Source organism: Triticum urartu, chromosome 1A (assembly GCF_056163025.1).
Source record: "Triticum urartu cultivar PI428250 chromosome 1A, HENAU_Tu73, whole genome shotgun sequence".
NCBI classification, from domain to species: Eukaryota; Viridiplantae; Streptophyta; class Magnoliopsida; order Poales; family Poaceae; genus Triticum; species Triticum urartu.
Window position 1 is genome coordinate 11,883,645 of NC_141873.1, and position 19,992 is coordinate 11,903,636.

General features: G+C 43.9%; 1 long non-coding RNA gene and 1 pseudogene across 3 annotated transcripts; one reads left to right on the plus strand and one right to left on the minus strand.

The window, feature by feature from the left end:
• Nucleotides 1-5,944: 5,944 nt before the first annotated feature.
• Nucleotides 5,945-12,276, minus strand: LOC125534476 (uncharacterized; annotated as a pseudogene). The gene is made up of 7 exons (XR_015610312.1): nt 11,671-12,276; nt 11,359-11,432; nt 10,812-10,862; nt 10,658-10,665; nt 6,916-7,317; nt 6,497-6,559; nt 5,945-6,297 (listed from the first exon to the last, which is right to left on the minus strand). The product of XR_015610312.1 is annotated as an uncharacterized LOC125534476 (transcript).
• Nucleotides 12,277-16,752: 4,476 nt separating this feature from the next.
• Nucleotides 16,753-19,413, plus strand: LOC147988352 (uncharacterized). Of its 2 annotated transcripts, none has more exons than XR_015613956.1 (5): nt 16,753-17,268; nt 17,412-17,627; nt 17,742-17,798; nt 17,880-18,013; nt 18,688-19,413. It is a non-coding gene; the product is annotated as an uncharacterized LOC147988352 (long non-coding RNA). The 2 variants fall into 2 exon arrangements; XR_015613958.1 differs by lacking the exon at nt 18,688-19,413 and adding an exon at nt 18,097-18,665.
• Nucleotides 19,414-19,992: the final 579 nt, after the last annotated feature.

Below are 19,992 nucleotides of genomic sequence, written 5' to 3' on the forward strand. Positions count from 1 at the left end.
TCCGATCCAGCAAAGTGTCGGGGAATAGTTCCGTCAGCACGACGGCGTGGTGACGATCTTGATGAACTACAGCAGCAGGGCTTCGCCTAAACTCCGCTACAGTATTATCGAGGGATATGGTGGCAGGGGGCACCGCACACGGCTAAGGAATAGATCACGTGGATCAACTTGTGTGTTCTAGGGTGCCTCTACCTCAGTATATAAAGGAGCCAAGGGGGGAGAGGGGCGCCGGCCAGGGAGAGAGGCGCAGGAGGAGTCCTACTCCTTCCGGGAGTAGGACTCCCCCCCAATCCTATTCCAACTAGGATTCCCCAAAGGGGGAAAGGGGAGAAGGGTGGCCGGCCACCTCTCCTAGTCCTAATAGGACTAGGGGAGGGGGGAGGTGCGCAGCCCCCTTGGGCTGCCCCTTTCTCCTTTCCACTAAGGCCCATGTAGGCCCATATGGCTCCCGGGGGGTTCCGGTAACCTCCCGGTAACCCGGTAAAATCCCGATTTCACCTGGAACACTTCCGATGTCCAAACATAGGCTTCCAATATATCAATCTTTACGTCTCGACCATTTCGAGACTCCTCGTCATGTCCGTGATCACATCCGGGACTCCGAACAACCTTCGGTACATCAAAATGCATAAACTCATAATATAACTGTCATCGTAACCTTAAGCGTGCGGACCCTACGGGTTCGAGAACAATGTAGACATGACCGAGACACGTCTCCGTTCAATAACCAATAGCGGGACCTGGATGCCCATATTGGCTCCTACATATTCTACGAAGATCTTTATCGGTCAGACCGCATAACAACATACGTTGTTCCCTTTGTCATCGGTATGTTACTTGCCCGAGATTCGATCGTCGGTATCCAATACCTAGTTCAATCTCGTTACCGGCAAGTCTCTTTACTCGTTCCGTAATACATCATCTCACAACTAACATATTAGTTGTAATGCTTGCAAGGCTTATGTGATGTGTATTACCGAGAGGGCCCAGAGATACCTCTCCGACAATCGGAGTGACAAATCCTAATCTCGAAATACGCCAACCCAACATCTACCTTTGGAGACACCTGTAATGCTCCTTTATAATCACCCAGTTACGTTGTGAAGTTTGGTAGCACCCAAAGTGTTCCTCCGGTAAACGGGAGTTGCATAATCTCATAGTCATAGGAACATGTATAAGTCATGAAGAAAGCAATAGCAACATACTAAACGATCGGGTGCTAAGCTAATGGAATGGGTCATGTCAATCAGATCATTCAACTAATGATGTGACCTTGTTAATCAAATAACAACTCATTGTTCATGGTTAGGAAACATAACCATCTTTGATTAACGAGCTAGTCAAGTAGAGGCATACTAGTGACACTTTGTTTGTCTATGTATTCACACATGTATTATGTTTCCGGTTAATACAATTCTAGCATGAATAATAAACATTTATCATGATTGTAAGGAAATAAATAATAACTTTATTATTGCCTCTAGGGCATATTTCCTTCAGTCTCCCACTTGCACTAGAGTCAATAATCTAGATTACACTGTAATGATTCTAACACCCATGGAGCTTTGGTGCTGATCATGTTTTGCTCGTGGAAGAGGCTTAGTCAACGGGTCTGCAACATTCAGATCCGTATGTATCTTGCAAATCTCTATGTCTCCCACTTGGACTAGATCCCGGATGGAGTTGAAGCGTCTCTTGATGTGTTTGGTCCTTTTGTGAAATCTGGATTCCTTTGCCAAGGCAATTGCACCAGTATTGTCACAAAAGATTTTCATTGGACCCGATGCATTAGGTATGACACCTAGATCGGATATGAACTCCTTCATCCAGACTCCTTCGTTTGCTGCTTCCGAAGCAGCTATGTACTCCGCTTCACATGTAGATCCCGCTACGACGCTTTGTTTAGAACTGCACCAACTGACAGCTCCACCGTTTAATGTAAACACGTATCCGGTTTGCGATTTAGAATCGTCCGGATCAGTGACAAAGCTTGCATCAACGTAACCTTTTACGGTGAGCTCTTTGTCACCACCATATACGAGAAACATATCCTTAGTCCTTTTCAGGTATTTCAGGATGTTCTTGACCGCTGTCCAGTGATCCATTCCTGGATTACTTTGGTACCTCCCTACTAAACTTATAGCAAGGCACACATCAGGTCTGGTACACAGCATTGCATACATGATAGAACCTATGGCTGATGCATAGGGAACATCTTTCATATTCTCTCTACCTTCTGCAGTGGTCGGGCATTGAGTCTTACTCAACTTCACACCTTGTAACACAGGCAAGAACCCTTTCTTTGCTTGATCCGTTTCGAACTTTTTCAAAATTTTGTCAAGGTATGTGCTTTGTGAAAGTCCAATTAAGCGTCTTGATCTATCTCTATAGATCTTAATGCCTAATATGTACGCAGCTTCACCGAGGTCTTTCATTGAAAAACTTTTATTCAAGTATCCCTTTATGCTATCCAGAAATTCTATATCATTTCCAATCAGCAATATGTCATCCACATATAATATCAGAAATGCTACAGAGCTCCCACTCACTTTCTTGTAAATACAGGCTTCTCCAAAAGTCTGTATAAAACCAAATGCTTTGATTACACTATCAAAACGTTTATTCCAACTCCGAGAGGCTTGCACCAGTCCATAAATGGATCGCTGGAGCTTGCACACTTTGTTAGCTCCCTTTGGATCGACAAAACCTTCTGGTTGCATCATATACAACTCTTCTTCCAGAAATCCATTCAGGAATGCAGTTTTGACATCCATCTGCCAAATTTCATAATCATAAAATGCGGCAATTGCTAACATGATTCGGACGGACTTAAGCATCGCTACGGGTGAGAAGGTCTCATCGTAGTCAATCCCTTGAACTTGCCAAAAACCTTTTGCGACAAGTCGAGCTTTGTAGACAGTAACATTACCATCAGCGTCAGTCTTCTTCTTAAAAATCCATTTATTTTCAATTGCTTGCCGATCATCGGGCAAGTCAACCAAAGTCCATACTTTGTTCTCATACATGGATCCCATCTTAGATTTCATGGCTTCAAGCCACTTTGCGGAATTTGGGCTCACCATCGCTTCTTCATAGTTCGTAGGTTCATCATGATCTAGTAGCATGACTTGCAGAACAGGATTACCGTACCACTCTGGTGCGGACCTTACTCTGGTTGATCTACGAGGTTCAGTAGTATCTTGATCTGAAGTTTCATGATCATTATCATTGGCTTCCTCACTAACTGGTGTAGGTGTCACTGAAATAGTTTTCTGTGATGAACTACTTTCCAGTAAGGGAGCAGGTACAGTTACCTCGTCAAGTTCTACTTTCCTCCCACTCACTTCTTTCGAGAGAAACTCCTTCTCTAGAAAGGATCCATTCTTGGCAACGAATGTTTTGCCTTCGGATCTGTGATAGAAGGTGTACCCAACAGTTTCCTTTGGGTATCCTATGAAGACACATTTCTCCGATTTGGGTTCGAGCTTATCAGGTTGAAGCTTTTTCACATAAGCATCGCAGCCCCAAACTTTAAGAAACGACAACTTTGGTTTCTTGCCAAACCACAGTTCATAAGGCGTCATCTCAACGGATTTTGATGGTGCCCTATTTAACGTGAATGCGGCCGTCTCTAGAGCATAACCCCAAAACGATAGCGGTAAATCAGTAAGAGACATCATAGATCGCACCATATCCAGTAAAGTACGATTACGACATTCGGACACACCATTACGCTGTGGTGTTCCGGGTGGCGTGAGTTGCGAAACTATTCCACAGTTTTTCAAATGTACACCAAACTCGTAACTCAAATATTCTCCTCCACGATCAGATCGTAGAAACTTTATTTTCTTGTTACGATGATTTTCAACTTCACTCTGAAATTCTTTGAACTTTTCAAATGTTTCAGACTTATGTTTCATTAAGTAGATATATCCATATCTGCTTAAATCATCTGTGAAGGTGAGAAAATAACGATATCCGCCACGAGCCTCAATATTCATTGGACCACATACATCGGTATGTATGATTTCTAATAAATCTGTTGCTCTCTCCATAGTACCGGAGAACGGTGTTTTAGTCATCTTGCCTATGAGGCACGGTTCGCAAGTACCAAGTGATTCATAATCAAGTGGTTCCAAAAGTCCATCAGTATGGAGTTTCTTCATGCGCTTTATACCGATATGACCTAAACGACAGTGCCACAAATAAGTTGCACTTTCATTATCAACTCTGCATCTTTTGGTTTCAACATTATGAATATGTGTATTACTACTATCGAGATTCAATAAGAATAGACCACTCTTCAAGGGTGCATGACCATAAAAGATATTACTCATATAAATAGAACAACCATTATTCTCTGATTTAAATGAATAACCGTCTCGCATTAAACAAGATCCAGATATAATGTTCATGCTCAACGCTGGCACCAAATAATATTAATTCCGAATGGGTCATGTCAATCAGATCATTTAACTAATGATGTGACCTCGTTAATCAAATAACAACTCATTGTTCATGGTTAGGAAACATAACCATCTTTGATTAACGAGCTAGTCAAGTAGAGGCATACTAGTGACACTTTGTTTGTCTATGTATTCACACATGTATTATGTTTCCGGTTAATACAATTCTAGCATGAATAATAAACATTTATCATGATTGTAAGGAAATAAATAATAACTTTATTATTGCCTCTAGGGCATATTTCCTTCACATATACCGTATTGCATGCTAGTCTAGTCCGACGTGTGCCCACACGTCATTTACGACTAGGGACCATTTAGGACCATTTAGGACGTATCATACAACACAAGATCTCACAGACAAGTCATGTACTTGCCAACAAGCATCATTGATTACATCCAAGGACTGTCTTCATTCATAAACACATAGGAAATAACATCATACATGATTGCCTCTAGGGCATATCTCCAACAACTAATAGTTTTTGATTGTTTTCATGGTGTGGATTCTATTCTGTACCAGCTTATGTGCATCCAGGTTGCTCTTCCAGCTTTCGTTGGTGCATGCGCCCGTGCTAGTCCCACGACAGCAGGGCGCAATCGGGCCCAGTTCACCGCGAGTGTCGGGAGGATCCCTGGGATCGTCCGCAGGGAGCCAACTAATGGTTTGAACAACAAACTACGTAATTGGAACATAATGGGTTCAATACGGTCATAGATTGTTTACCTTCCTCGTTGAAAGCTTTCTACACCTTAGGATTGACCTTGGACGCGGTGGCTGAGCTTGACATAGATTGTTGAGGGGGCCAAAAGGGCAAATGCTGCTTAAACATTGAATCTTAAAAAAATAGCTTAACAAATAATAGTATTGCACATAATTTCTCTAGGGTGGGGTGGGGGTGGGGGGGGGGCACGGCCCCCTTGGTCCTAGTAAGGCACGTTTAGAGGTGTAAAAAAGTGCGTGCAAGCATGCACCATCATAGATTTATTTTAGGCTGGATCCACAGTTGGTTGCTTCCTAAAAATAGGATAGTTCAACTCTACCAACTGGATATTCTAACCTCCACCTGCGTTTTAAGCTCTTTCGATTGTCCCATCCGGACGGTACTCCGCTTACCTTCAACTTTCCCATGTAAACTTTCATAAATGTTTAAGAAAACACATCAAAAAAAATAATAAATAGCGTCAACATATTTAGAGGTGCAACAAACTACGGACTTAATCGTGTGTGCATGCATGCACCATCATAGATGTATTTCAGGATGGATCGACGGTTGGTTGCTTTCTAAAAATGGGATAGTTTCAACTCTAATAATGCAATGACATATTCTAACCTCCACCTGCCTTTTATGCTTTGTCGATTGTCCCGCCCGAACGGTACTTCGCTTACATTGAACGTCCGCATGTAAACTTTCATAAATGTTTAAGAAACACAACAAAAAAAAATAGCAACAACACATTTAGAGGTTCAACAAACTACAAACATATACCGAAAATTGATTTGCCAATGATTCCACCATGGCTATCACGGAGCAATGTGCACCTTACACATATACTATCATAATAACTAGTTAAAATCAAGCTTGATTCTGACCCAAACGTCTCAAACATATACCAGATGTACCATTTATTAGTTATTTACAAGTCTGCCAATAGTTCCCGAAAATTGATTTGCAAATGATTCCACCATGACTATCATCGACACAATATACACCTTACACACACCATCATGTTTCCTTACATATCATGAAATAAAAAAGAGTAAAATACACAGGAAATATATAAACTTCACATGTAGTAACCCGAGTCCATCGCCTGTCATATACCTCATCTGAGAAAAAGTTCAACAATGGGACAAAGTTACTGGTGACAACTATAGGGGGAGTTTCCATGCATCAATTGGCAACAACTAGTTTTATACCCACAAACATAGTTTTGTACAAAAATTAACTAAGCATATATGACTAATGGTTTGAAAAAGAACCTACTAGAACACAATGGGATCAACACGGTGAAAGTACAATGCTTACCTTCCTCGTTGAAAGCTTTCTACACCTTAGGATTGACCTAGGATGTCTCTGGCACATTGGTGTCTACATGGGAAAAGTCAAGTAACACAAATAATTAATGTCAATTGCAACAAAAACTGAAATGCACTTTTGTAAGGAGTGGACTCATTATTTTAGAAAAGGAAAAAAGGGAAATAAACAAGAATCACATTTATCAGAGCTCATAGGAGACACATTGTCTTTGGAGTATTTACTATACTCCTTACAATGTTATCAAGATCTAATTATCTTGGAAGTCCACCGCATTAATTCTCACATCTAATAAATGTTATCAAGATCTTATACTATATATAGTCCCTACAACAATAAGTAGGTATTCTTAAATATCAATTTTAATCATTGATCAAAGCTATGTCTTATTGAACCAAAATCCGCCTTACATTTTAGGATGATGTCCGTCATGTCATCGATGTTAGACACCATCTGATCCAACACCTCGTGTAGCTGTCTGGACAGTCGACCAGGCGGGCTAGAAAGGCACGCGATGTTGAGGCACCTTCTTTGACAAGAGGTGACAAGCGCGTGGGCATGGGAGAAGGTCACGAGGAGCTTCTCCAGGGTACCCCGCATCGCCGGCTCGCCCACCACCTTTATATCCTAAAGCAGCAAGAGGACGGTGCTAACTTTGTTAACACGATTGTTAATCTCAACACAATCATCCCTGTTCTGGAGAACCGTCTCCAATGCTTCTCTGATGTTGCGCACAGCTTCAACAATTTTCTGTACCAGGCTGCGTGGTGGACCGGCCATCTGACCAACGGACGATGGTTGGGGAACGGACTCTATTAATGTTACTATTACTTATATACTCCTTAGGACAAATTTAGTGTGCCAGCGTACAAATCATAAAAGTAGGGACTTATCTTAGTGTACCAGCTACTAGTTGGACAAATTAAGGGCATTGAATTTTAAGCCATATCTTGTCCACTAAAAATATGTTTTGATACAACTATTTTAATGACTTGTGTCTTATTGCTGTATCCGAAGGACTTGTCAATTAATTTATTTTGTGAGCAAGATTCATACTATATAATGTGAACATCCTTTCCAATGCAAATCCATGCATAACAAGCATATTTGGTTAATATTTTACATATTGCTAGTAACAAAAGATTTTTTTTTTTATCTAGACAACAACTTCTATGGAACCGAGCATATGACCGAACAAAAAGATGGTGGTTGTCACATTGTTATGGAGAAGAAATTGGTGGAGGCAATGACACGGTAGTTTTCACATATTTGCAGATATAAAATTATATGGTGCATATTAAGTTTTAATGGAAAGTACAAGTAGACAAACATGTCTACTATACATGCTAGGAAAATAAATTGAAGACTTTACCGGACCCGGCTTATTAGCCCTGCATTTATTAAAGATTAAAGAAAATCCCTCCGCCTGGTCCGCATAGGGCAAGCTCCAAACTCCAAACTTGGGAACCTAGGAATTTAAAATTTTCGGTGTCATGTATTTTGGGGGATGGGGATATTACTAGTCACATAATGTATGTAGAGGTACATATAGATATAATTTTGCTATTTATCTAGTGATATTGAGAAACATAACTATATCGAAGTCGACACTAAGAATCATCCAATTTGATCATTGAGATTTATGCTAGTACCAATAGATGAAAAGATCACACGTCTAAGAGTATTGACTGAAAAATAACTACTTCTAGTCCTGCTTATATGGAATCACATTGTAGGGGTGATTACAAGACATAACAATATTGTGATCCGCCGAGTTGGATGTCAAGTCGCCAGGATCGGAAGTGGATGGTCTCAGGGGGATGTCGAGAGTTTACTAATCATCTAAACTATGCTTCTAGGTTTTTTTGAGAGTTTCAAGCCCCCCCCCCCCCCCCCCCCCTCTGTCTTGCTACGTTATATAGGGGTCTTGGTCTTGGTCAATGGCCATCATATTGTCGCACAAGGAAGACCTTCATGTCCTTGACTCTTCTGTTTGCATGTCACGGGCTCCTCTGTTTTGGTAATTGCACGACTCTTTCAAACGAAGCCAGGAGTGGTACGCCTAAAGGGTTCGTCCAACTCAGAGTGGGCCCCGAGCAACATGTCCCCTTGAACAAGTAGCATGTCGCCCTTGAGACGTGGTGAAACCACTTCCCCCTTGACACTACCTATTTCTGAACGATAACTTTTATGGAAGAGCTAATGTGTGACCGAACGGAAAGCTGGTGGTTTGTCCGTTGTTATGGAAATTTTTTGGCGGAGACAATGACTCAGTGGTTTTCACATACTTGCATATGTAATCATTTATGTGGCGCATGATTTTTTGAAAGTATAAATAAACACGCATGTTTACTATACACGCTAGGAAACAAAAATTAAATATTTATCGCCCCCGACTCAGGGTTAGGTGTGAAACTCTTCCTGGAGCTTCTCTGATAGCTCTCCGGCTGGTCCAAGCGGCCCGCATGGTGCGAGTCCCAATCTCCAAACTTGGGAACCTAGGAATTTCAAAAGTTCTGTGTCATTAATAGTTGGAGATGGGGACATTAGTGGTCACTTATTGTATGTAGAGGTATATAGACATATGGTTTTGCTATTTATCATGCGATTGAGAAACATAACAATTTCTAAGTCGACACTTAGAACCATCCGATCTGATCATTGAGGTTCATGCTAGTACAAAGAGATGAAAATATCTTCATCGCATGCCCTCGAATATTGAGTGTCCACCAAGAAATAACTATTTCTGAGTTGATAGGGAAATAGCCATTGTCATGGACATATTTACTAGCATGAGTGGGAATCATACCCGGGGCCTTGGTCTCTGGGTCTGAACTTGCTTGTTGGCTTCATCTTGATATAATTTGGACATCTGGTAGTCAAGTATTCACACACATATATACAGTGGCGGAGCTAGCGAATTGCTAAAGCCCGGGCACATTGTAAGCTAAAGTACATTTTGGCCTTAAAAAAATCAGATGTATCACATTTCTGATCTATCACAACATGCTCAATTCTGAATTTGAACAAACATAATTTGAATCGACACAAGCAATGTTAAATTGCATAATTTTTCATTAAATTACAGAGAATGACTCACCTAATTGTTGTGTGCCATGGTAGCCCTCTTTGACAGTCTGGTGCTTGCCGCGTCTTGGTCGCGGCTTTGTGTTGGTCGAACACTTGGCAGTGCTGCTGGCGCGGCTACTGCGGACGGCGAAGACCCACCGTCCACCGGGGTCGGAATGAAATTTTCACAGGAGGAGCCACCGCCTGGGCGCTTGCACTATCGATCGTACGTGACCCTCACCTGCCTTGCCCGACGGAGTAGTAGCCCGGCCGCGCACCAATACTCTAGCGGCTCACCGTTCATCGATGCCCTCCGGCAGTCCGCCCTCCACAGTGGCTAGATTGTCTTCGAGAATGGAGTATCGAGCTAGGGTTTGGGCGTGTCGCGCGAGCGCCCGTTCCCATCTCCCCGAGTTCCTCGTCTCTGCTCGACAGGCAACTAATCCATCGATTCATCTCATGATTTTCTCGTGTTGGTTGTAGCCCAGTTACGAAAGGGTGCATCTTGGTTGGTTGTTATAAGAAAGGCCCAATAGACAGAAAATGACCACGCTGGCCTAGTTATAGAGCAATTTTCCTGTTTGCGGCATATTTTCACGAGTTTTCAGCCTATATGAGTAATTTTTGCGATTCTTGCGGCTTCGAGAGCTCACGCACGTTTTGGAAGGTGGGGGCGTCGAGCCCGGGCACGTGCCCAGGGTGCCCGGACGGTAAAATCGCCCCTGCATATATATATATATACCATCATTTGTATACACATGTATGATAGATATAACTTGACATATTAACGTTCAATCATCAACATATATATGGCATATTGTTATCTACGTGTATGGTAGAAATAATTCAACATAATATCGTTCAATCATCTATGCTCCATATGTGTCATGTATGTACGTTATCAGCATCATCCTTACTACCTTTTGTGCTGGAGTCAGTGGTTGCAATGGCGTGTGTGTGTGTGTACCAGGAGAGTACATCTGAAAAATTCCAAAATGCAAATGTCATGCATGGTGGTAGGCACAAAGTAGTTTTTTTGGGGGACAAAAACATGTAACTACTTCTAAGTAGGCACTAAAGAACCATTCGATCTGTCATTGAAATTCATGCCAGTACAAAGAGATGAAAAGATCTCCATCGCACGTCTAGGAGTATCGACCAAGAAATAACTATTTCTAAACCGACACAAAATAGTTACTCCCATGGACATGTTTACATGTGCAAGTGGGAGTCATACCTGTTGGGGCTGAACTCGATTGTTGGCTTCATCTTGATTTTGTTTCGACATCTGGTAGTCAGGGGTTCAGAAATATATACTATCATTTATATTGTACATACATATATATGGGGGTATCCACATGTCTGGTAGATATAATTCAGCATACTATCGTTCAATTGTTTATGCTCCATATATGTCATATTTGTACGGTAGCACTATCATCCTTACTACCTTTTTTGCCAGAGTCGGTGATTGCAATGGTGTGTGTGTAGAGTAAATCTGAAACATTCCAAAATGCACATGTCATGCATGATGGTAGCCAGAAAGTAACATTTTCTAAGTCGACGCTAATAATCATCCGATCTAATCAATGAGATTCATGCCACTACAAATAGATGAAAAGATCTCCATCGCACATCTACAAATATCGACTGAGAAATAACTGTTGGGGCCGAGCTCGCTTGTTGGCTTCATCTTGATTTTGTTTTGACACCTGGTAGTCAAGGATTCAGACATATATACTACCATTCATTTATACAGACACATATATGGCGTAGGGGTATACACTGGTATCATCCTCACTACCTTTTGTGACCGACTTGGTGGTTGCAATGGCGTGTGTGTGCCAGGAGAGTAAATCTGAAAATCGCAAATGCATATGTTATGCATGGTGGTAGGCAGAAAGTAGTTTTGCTTGTGAAGAAACAACATGTACACTCATGTAATCTAAATTAACTAATTTATTTTTAGAGATACCACAAAACAAAACAAAACAAAGCAAAAAGGTGCAGCAATGAAAGTTTGACTTTATCATTCTTCATAACCACAATGACCACTTCTGGATGCAGGAGAGAGGGTGATTAATTAGTACTCAGACCTGTGTGGGTGGATGTGGTGGAGCACCATCATGGAACTTCCTGAGCAGCTGGTAGCTCATGATGGTCAGCATCGCGTCGGAGTTGAGGTACGATATGCGCTGCTCCACCTTGCCCAGCTTCCGAGACAGCCTCCCGGCGGTGTAGAAAGCGCAGAGGATGCACCTCTCCTGCTGGCACACGGTGATGACCTCGAGCGCCTCGAGCGCGGCCGTCACCGCAGAGTCCTCCATCAGCTCCGTGTTGTTCTCATGGTGCGAAAGCGTTTTGTTGAGTATCTTGACGCGCCTCTTGATGTGGTGGCGGTCCTTCTTATTCTGGTGGACCGTGCTGGCCGCCTCCTTGATCTTGAGCGCCACCCCGATGATCCACGCGACGCCGCCCATGACGTCCACCATGCCTGTCCCGGAGCGCAATCTGCCGGTGGATACAAAGAACCTGGTAGATGAACAGAGGGGAAGATCATTGTGATCCCCTTTCTGAAAACAAACAAAGCAGCAGCAACAACCTACCGAGCTAGCTAGCTTCTTGGATCCTGAATTTTCTTTCCTCACAATCTCTTCCCCCAAGTACTCTGCCTGAGCATGAAGAAGGGAGGGACAGGCTGCGCAAAGACTTCGGCAGGAAATGGCAAGGACAGGCCGCGCAACAGCATGTTGAGAGCACTAATGAGAAGAAGGTCAACGCTTAGGCTGCTGCCAATGCATGGGTGCTTAGATGAGGTGCTAAGCACATTAAATAGTTTAACAACTATACTCCCCAATGCATAGGTGCTTAGCTTATGGTTACTAAGCTTGCTTCATTTAATGATTTAGCAACTAAATCTTTTCATGTATTGGTGGGCTTCCTTCCTTTAAATGTTTTGCCTAGGTTCACGCGCTTAGCATTGGTTCTTCCTAGGGTCACCACACTCCTCTCTCTCCTTTTAAATAACTTGCCACATCAGATTTTTTGCCTACGTGAAAGGTTTAGCACCTATACAAGTTGGAGCACTGGGAGGGGCTTTACTGGTTCAAGAAACAGCCGGGCATTCCCTCAAACACCTTGCGTTCAGAGGAGGGAGACAGAGGCGTGCCTTCCAACGGACACCACCAACTGCAAGGCGAGGCGAGGGCTCTCCCGTCTTCCCGGGCAGACTCCTGGCCCTCGTCCTCGGAGACAAGAGCCATGGGAGGAGTCGCGCCGTAGTGGACGAGCGCCTTCTGACCGCCGGCCTCGCTTCGGGGCAGCTACACTGTACGTCTGTACTACTAGCAAAACGGCCCGTACGATTGCAACGGAAGAAAAAGCCATGACCACATTTTGCTGCATCGCCGAGACACACTACCACTCTCATTTTCGTGAAATCATGAAAAAAAATTGAAAATCATGAATATTTTTTAACTCGTGAACAGTTTTACAGATTTGCAAACATTTTCTAAAACCATCAACGTTTTTTCAATTCACGAATATTTTTTGAATTCATGAACATTTTATACTATTTTCAAACATTTTTCTAAAATCGTGAAGATTTTTTAAAACATTTTTTCTTGAATAGCCGAACATTTGTAGAATTGACGAACTTTTTTTTGGAAATTGGTGGAATAATTTCTGAAATTCACGAAAAAATTGATTTAACAAACATTTTCTAAAATGCATGATCATTTTTTGAATCAGCGAGCATTTTATGAATCAAACAACTATTTTGTCAGTCACGAACAGTTTTTAAATTTTTAGAATAATTTTCAATTCATGAAAAAAAAATTGAATTCGCAAAAATTATGTTCAATTCCATTAATATTTTTGAATTTGCAAAAATTATGTTCAATTCCAATTATTCGTATTTGACCATATGATACATTCTGCATCCGAAATAAAACAAAATAGTCTATGTAAATTAGCACTAAGGATAGCTGATGAGACAATTTCCAACAACAGGGCCCATCCATAGTCCATCTCATCCCCTTCACTTGGTAAGCTCCAATCAAGCACCTAATAATGGCTTCCTAAACCCCACTGAACCGCAACCACGATAGAGGCACTATCCCTACAATCAACAAGGCATGTGATTGACACAACCAATCTTTAAGACAAAAAACCGGGAACGGCCAAAAATCTACGCCATATTTTAACTTAATGTAATCCATCGAATTAACCCTCAAGAGTGACACCTAAAACTTGGACCAACTCAAACCAACAGCCAAACCAACGAAATATCCTAAACCAGCAGAATCTAACAACGACGGCCCACGCCAAACTCATAAGCACCTAACATATTAAGGAAGGCAACCGAAAAATGTATGAATCGGTTCACTTGCTTCACCAAAAGAAGAAGCAAACAATAAAAATTAACACAAACTTGCAGCAGTAGAGGTGGTAGGCTGGCTTATGACCTTGGATGTCTAGAAGCAAACTGGGCTTGTTGTTTCGGGTCTTCACACGATCTGCAAGGCGAGCTCGTCCGGCTCCATGACGACTGAGGACCTGCAAGCCAAGACGATGGTAGGAACAACTGTCAGTGAGAGAGGGAGACGAGCCTGTGGATGGGAAGGGAGGGAGGGGATCTCACCATGGAGCGGCGGCCTTCACATGTCTGACCGAGAGAGCCGCTGCGGTTGTGTCTTCCTTGTCCTCACAGGTGTGCGGCGACAGGAGAGGCGGCTATGGATGAAGAGTGGCGCAGCAGCTTCGTGGCCTCCTGGGCGGAGAGGAGAAGAGGCCGAGCAGGTGGGCGACGGGCGGGGAGGAGAGGAGACGAAGCACGAGGGCAGAGGACTGGCGGCGGCGGCTAGAATTCACCGCGAGGAGAGCAGCAGCCATGGAAGCACCTCTACCTCCTCCCCTCTCTGCCGCTCGCTCCTCCTTTCCTCTCGTCTGGTGGCGCCCCTGAATCGTCACGTACGAGACGCTCGAGTTCGGCCATGGCCGCCGCCGTGCTCAGAGCTCGGCCACGACCACCGCCGCGCTAACCAACGCGCCCACATGCCTCGGCTCAAGCTCGGCCATGGCCGCCACCGCGCCCGGATCTGGATCCGGAGCGCCCTTCGACCCCTCGACGCGCGCTGCTTGCCGCCGAGTCTCACGGGAGTGGTCGGCGCCCCGCCGTCTTCGCATCCGGCCGCCGCTGCCATCTCTATTCTTGCCCCAGCCCGACCGGTGCGAAGGTGATTCGGGCGACGGGACGGGAGGGGACGACAGGGCAGGAGGCAGAGCACAGGGGATGAAGGGTGGCGGTGGCGGAGGCGGCGGCGAGTGCGGGGACGATGGGGGCGAATGGGAGGACGAGGAGGCGAGGCAGGCGCTAGGGAAGGAAGGGGCGAATGAGAGGCGAGCCAGCTGCCCTCCCCCACCCCATAGCCGCACGGGCCAACCACAACCCACCACGCACGAGGCCTGGACGCGAAAAGACCGAAATACCCTTGGCGGGGGGCAAGATTTACGTCCGGTGGCACGGGATCTTTACAGTGGGGTGAAACTGTTCATTCCTACAGTGTCAACTCTTCGATCCGACGGCGCAGGTCATCTGGGAGCTTGATCTAACGGTCCACATCCGATCAAGCACGCAGATCCAACGACCAGGGATCCAAACGATGAGGAGCCGGGAGGATGCCTGTCATTCTTATTTCTCGATGTGCAACTTTAGCGCCCCACTTCTATGCAACTTTTCACTACCCCTATGAAGTTTTAACCATATATCCCTACCAATGAGACGTGCAATTTCGTTGGTTGCCCCGGCCAACTGCAACAGACTATGTGCAACTTGGTGTGTACAGTTCTATAAGTAGGGGAAAGGAAGGACTTGTAAGTTGCACATATCGTCGGCGGGGTAGGTGGGCATAGTGTTCCAGCAGTGAAAGACTACACACCAACGAGTAGGGAGGGGGGTTGCACATCGACTACTAGGTAGTTGGATGGGTAGTAGACTAGTTGCACATTACTAAAAGTCGGTTATCATGTAGCTCCTAAATTGGTTTTGAAAAAAGTTGCACAATCCAGTACTAAAAGTTGCACCATGTAGTAATATAGTTGACAATATAGCATAAAAGTTGGCATAAAAAATTTGTCGAAATATACCCATTAGGGATTTAGTTTTGAAGATCTCGTCATGATGATTCCAACGGTGAAAACATATCTGAATTCCGATGCATGGATTGCAAGATATGACTTTTTGAAATTTTGAAAACCCGAATTAATGCATGTGCGCACCCATTAAACATGTAATTAAATGGGATGTCTATTCCACATAACCATCGTATTAGTAGATGCTACGTCACATGAATAAAGACAAATTTGGTTCACAAGATTGCATGCATGCATGTGTAAGAGCCGACCGCTCGATCACGCGTAATAGTACACACGCACTTTTAAGATTTTAAGTTTTTTTAATTGTTCGAAGAAAAAGCATCGGCCACCATCCACTAGCAGAAGTTAGCGTTATTGCATGACAGTCATCATCGTCGTTAGTTGTCACGGCGAAACTTATAAACTACACTCAGCCATTCAGGTGTGTGTGGATGTGAGAAAGGTATACATAAATTTCAAAGGGACGCAGCTTCGGTGCCTTAAAAGGCACCTGCCTTTGGATCACTTACATGTGGGCCAGCCACCTGTTGGGCCCACATATCATTGACACAAAGGCATCAAAGCATAGTCCATTTCAAAGATATATGATGATCCACTATATTTTAAGTATAGGGCATATGGAAATATAATATTTTATACGTAATAAGCAGTAAAAATAATTATAAATATTTTGTACTTCCGATTTGTATGAGATTTCAAGTAAATAATTACTGCAACTTTTATGTATAATATTATAGATTTTCAAAAATTCTTAGCCCGTGCAGTAGCATGGGGTTTTACAAATTTTAATCAGGAGCAAGGTTACCATTTCCTTGCAGGAATTATATAATCCGTAGCTTGTTCTATGCAAAATTCTTGTGAGATTTCTATATGGCATGTCTTTTGGATATTTGTAAATTTCGATGGAAACTGTTAATTTTCGTCCCATCAAAGATGGTTTTTTTTTCATCCTCAATTTCATTGGTTATTTTTCATCTGAGTTATTTTCCGTCTCGCCTCTCTGTCTCCCACGAGACGCTCCTCTCCTCCCTCTCCTATGCGCTCGATCCCCTCTCACGCTAGGGTTCGTACAGGTTGCGCCCACAGCTCGGCTCGGCCTCCTCCTTCCCTTCCCTCCCCCCACCTCCAGCCACACCCGTCCGACCACCTGCCGGATCCCGCGCCGCCACGCCTGCATCGCTCTGGTCTTCTCCCACAACTCGCGCATCGCAACGGGGCTCGCGCCCGCGCGGTCTCCTCCATGACCTCTCTCCCTTGCGGCGGCGGCGGCACAAATGACGCATCCGACGGTGAGCTCCACAGGTCAACGCATCCTCTCTTCTCTCCCATGGAAGTCCCTCCCCTCTCACATCTCTCTCTGTCTGCGAGCGGTGGCGGCCGGCTACGCGAGAGGTCGATCTGGTCACGCCTTCCCACCATCGACCGCGCCGCGTCGCTATCGGAGGGGCACCCTGCCGCTGTCGGGGACTCGCCGTCATTGAAGCCGCCGCTCTTCTGTCTCTCCCTGCTCGCCTCCCACAATCTTCGTCCAATAGGAGGTATGCGTTCAATACATTAGCCGCGGCCGTCAGCCGTTCAGAGCCTCCCACGACGACAACAACGTCGGGCGGCCAAAGCCCAGCATCAACGCCCATTCCTTTTTTGCGTGTGCACTCTCCTCCATTGCATCCCCCTTCTCCAGCGCGCATGGCGAAACCGTTGGATTGATGGCGTGCGTCTCTGCATGTGCGTGCGAGTGGGCATACGTGATCTGTTCATGGCGGGCATGCGAGTGTGCTGTGTTGGGCGTGTTTGTCCCGTGGATGCCCTGTGCACCTGCAGGATCCAGACGGCTGTCTGTCGCCGAGCTCCGCCATCCTGCTTCGTAGGACTGACCCAGACGACCTGATCAGAGCAGGTTCGATCCGATATACCCTTTTTTCCATGGTCTTCCCACCCCCTCCCCTATCATCCGATGTATCAAGAATCGAGGGTCGCGGCTAATATAGGAGGGTTGATGATCTATAATCAGCAGATCGAAGGCCATGAAGATGGAGCCTGGAGCCAAGTAGCAGCTTTCCAGTTTAAGGTTGGGTTATTTGTTCTATTGTTACAATCGTGGGATCATCGATTTTGACTCTCAGTGTAACATATGGCTTTGTTTCTCCAGCTAGCTGACGTAGATGGATAACGCTGTCGCCGCTAATCAAGAGCGCGGGGGGTGGCCAGGCGTGGCTGGGTGGTGACCTCGTGCAGATCGCAATCTGCTGATTGGAAAAGGGGGTGCGTGTGTGCTGTGTTCAGGTACTGCATGCCTGCAGCCGATCCATTTATGAGAATTGTAACTTTCTTTTCAGTTTCCTCACAGCAATCTTATTCTTTGCAAGGAATTTGAACTCTATTTCAACGTGATCAACATCCCATTGTGATGCACCATCAGATTGTTACCCTTGTTTTGGAGAAAGTTTGATATGATTTTTCATGGAAGGATTCACCTGTATTAAATGTCTTACTGAATATAGCATTGGTTGCTTGATTAGCATTACTTCTTGAAGGACAAAACTATTGATTCTTTTTGGCTGCAGCAAAAAGTTTTGGATGCAGAGCTGGGTGGTTTCTTCATAGTACTAAGGAGCCAGTAAAAAAACATGAGAATTCGTCAACTGTGTGCTACTTAATTAATTGTAATTTCTTTGTTCAGTTAGTTCTCTGGAAAAAAACCACTTCTTCTCCCGATGTATATGTTCTTTTTGCAAATTCCCGATGTATATGTTTAATACTAATCTTCCAAAGATTGTTGTAAGAAATAACTATATTTACTATCTTATCTCATCAGTGGGCTAATTCTATAATAAAAGAACTAATAAGGAGATTTCTTAGCAGTACTGTATATGTTTGGAGCAGTGAGATAATTTTATCCTATATGACTTTCTTTCTCTTGCCTTTCCTGATTTCGTTTTCCCCTCCATTTTTTTCAGGTTCCAAAGTTTGGCCGCAGCTAGCTTGATTTGGAGACATTTCCTATTTTGGCATAAATGTTTCATCATACTAGGATTTAATTGGTGATCTTACTTCTGTTGCCTTTTGGTGACTATGAAACATATTGCATTTTCATGGAAGCAGGAGCCGGGTAGTTGTTGAGCGGGTTGTGGGAGAGGCGGTCGGCGAGCGCGGGCTAGATGGGAAGGTGATGCTTGCGATGGCGACCATGCCGGCGGGCAGGGCAAGGTCGATTGTGTCCATCATGGTGTTTCCGAGGGAGAGCGAGGCATCTGCCATCGCGCATCTGAAGAAGTCGATGCTCGGGGCGAGGTTGACCACCGTGGCCGGCGTGAAAGCAGACGGACTTAAAGGCCGGTGATAGGTTTGCCGTCGTCGCACCGTCTCTCAACTTGGTGGAGAGGCGAAAGGAGAGCGGTGGCAGCATGAAGACCTCGACGCCTGCTGCTGTGACCACGACCAGGCCATTGTGTTTGTAATAAAGATACTAATTGTATACATATCCCCCAGCTTCAAAAACATTAGATAAATATCCAACTTATTATTGAAAAATCTTGATTCAAGATAAATGGAACCTTTCCTATATACAATGAGCTTATTATTTGAAGGTTGCATTGATTGTGCTATTATTGCTGAAATAAGAGGCTTATGTGAATTTGTCAATCTTTGTGTACCTTGTAATAGTGATTGTCAATCTATGTGTACCTTGTAATATTGACTGTCAACCTTTGTGTACCTTGTAATAGTGACACATGGATGCGTAAAGTTGAGTGGTACTCCCTCCGTAAAGAAATATAAAAGCGTTTAGATTCACTACTTCAGTGATCGAAACACTCTTATATTTCTTCTTTACAGAGAGAGTACTAATACTACTTAAAAATGGATAATATATATCCAGTTATGAGTGCTTGCTCTTATATTTCTTCTTTACAGAGAGAGTACTAATACTACTTAAAAATGGATGATATATATCCAGTTATGAGTTCTTGGGTGGTGGTAGCGATCGATTTGGTTAGTTAAGGACATACGAAGATTGCCCAGAAGGAAAAGAAGTGAAGAGAATTTATATTCATCGTTGCATGATGAAATCTAAGTGTAACCATGCTTAACCCATATTTCTAAATTAGAAGAATAGTTTGATCAACGTGTTCATATTTTTATTATTCCATGGCAACGCATGGGAATTCGGCTTTTGCCCATAGCAACGCACGGGCCTTCTACTAGTCATGTTAAAAACTGAGTATGATGCAAAAAAAAAAACTGTTCTTTTTGCAGTTTCTCAT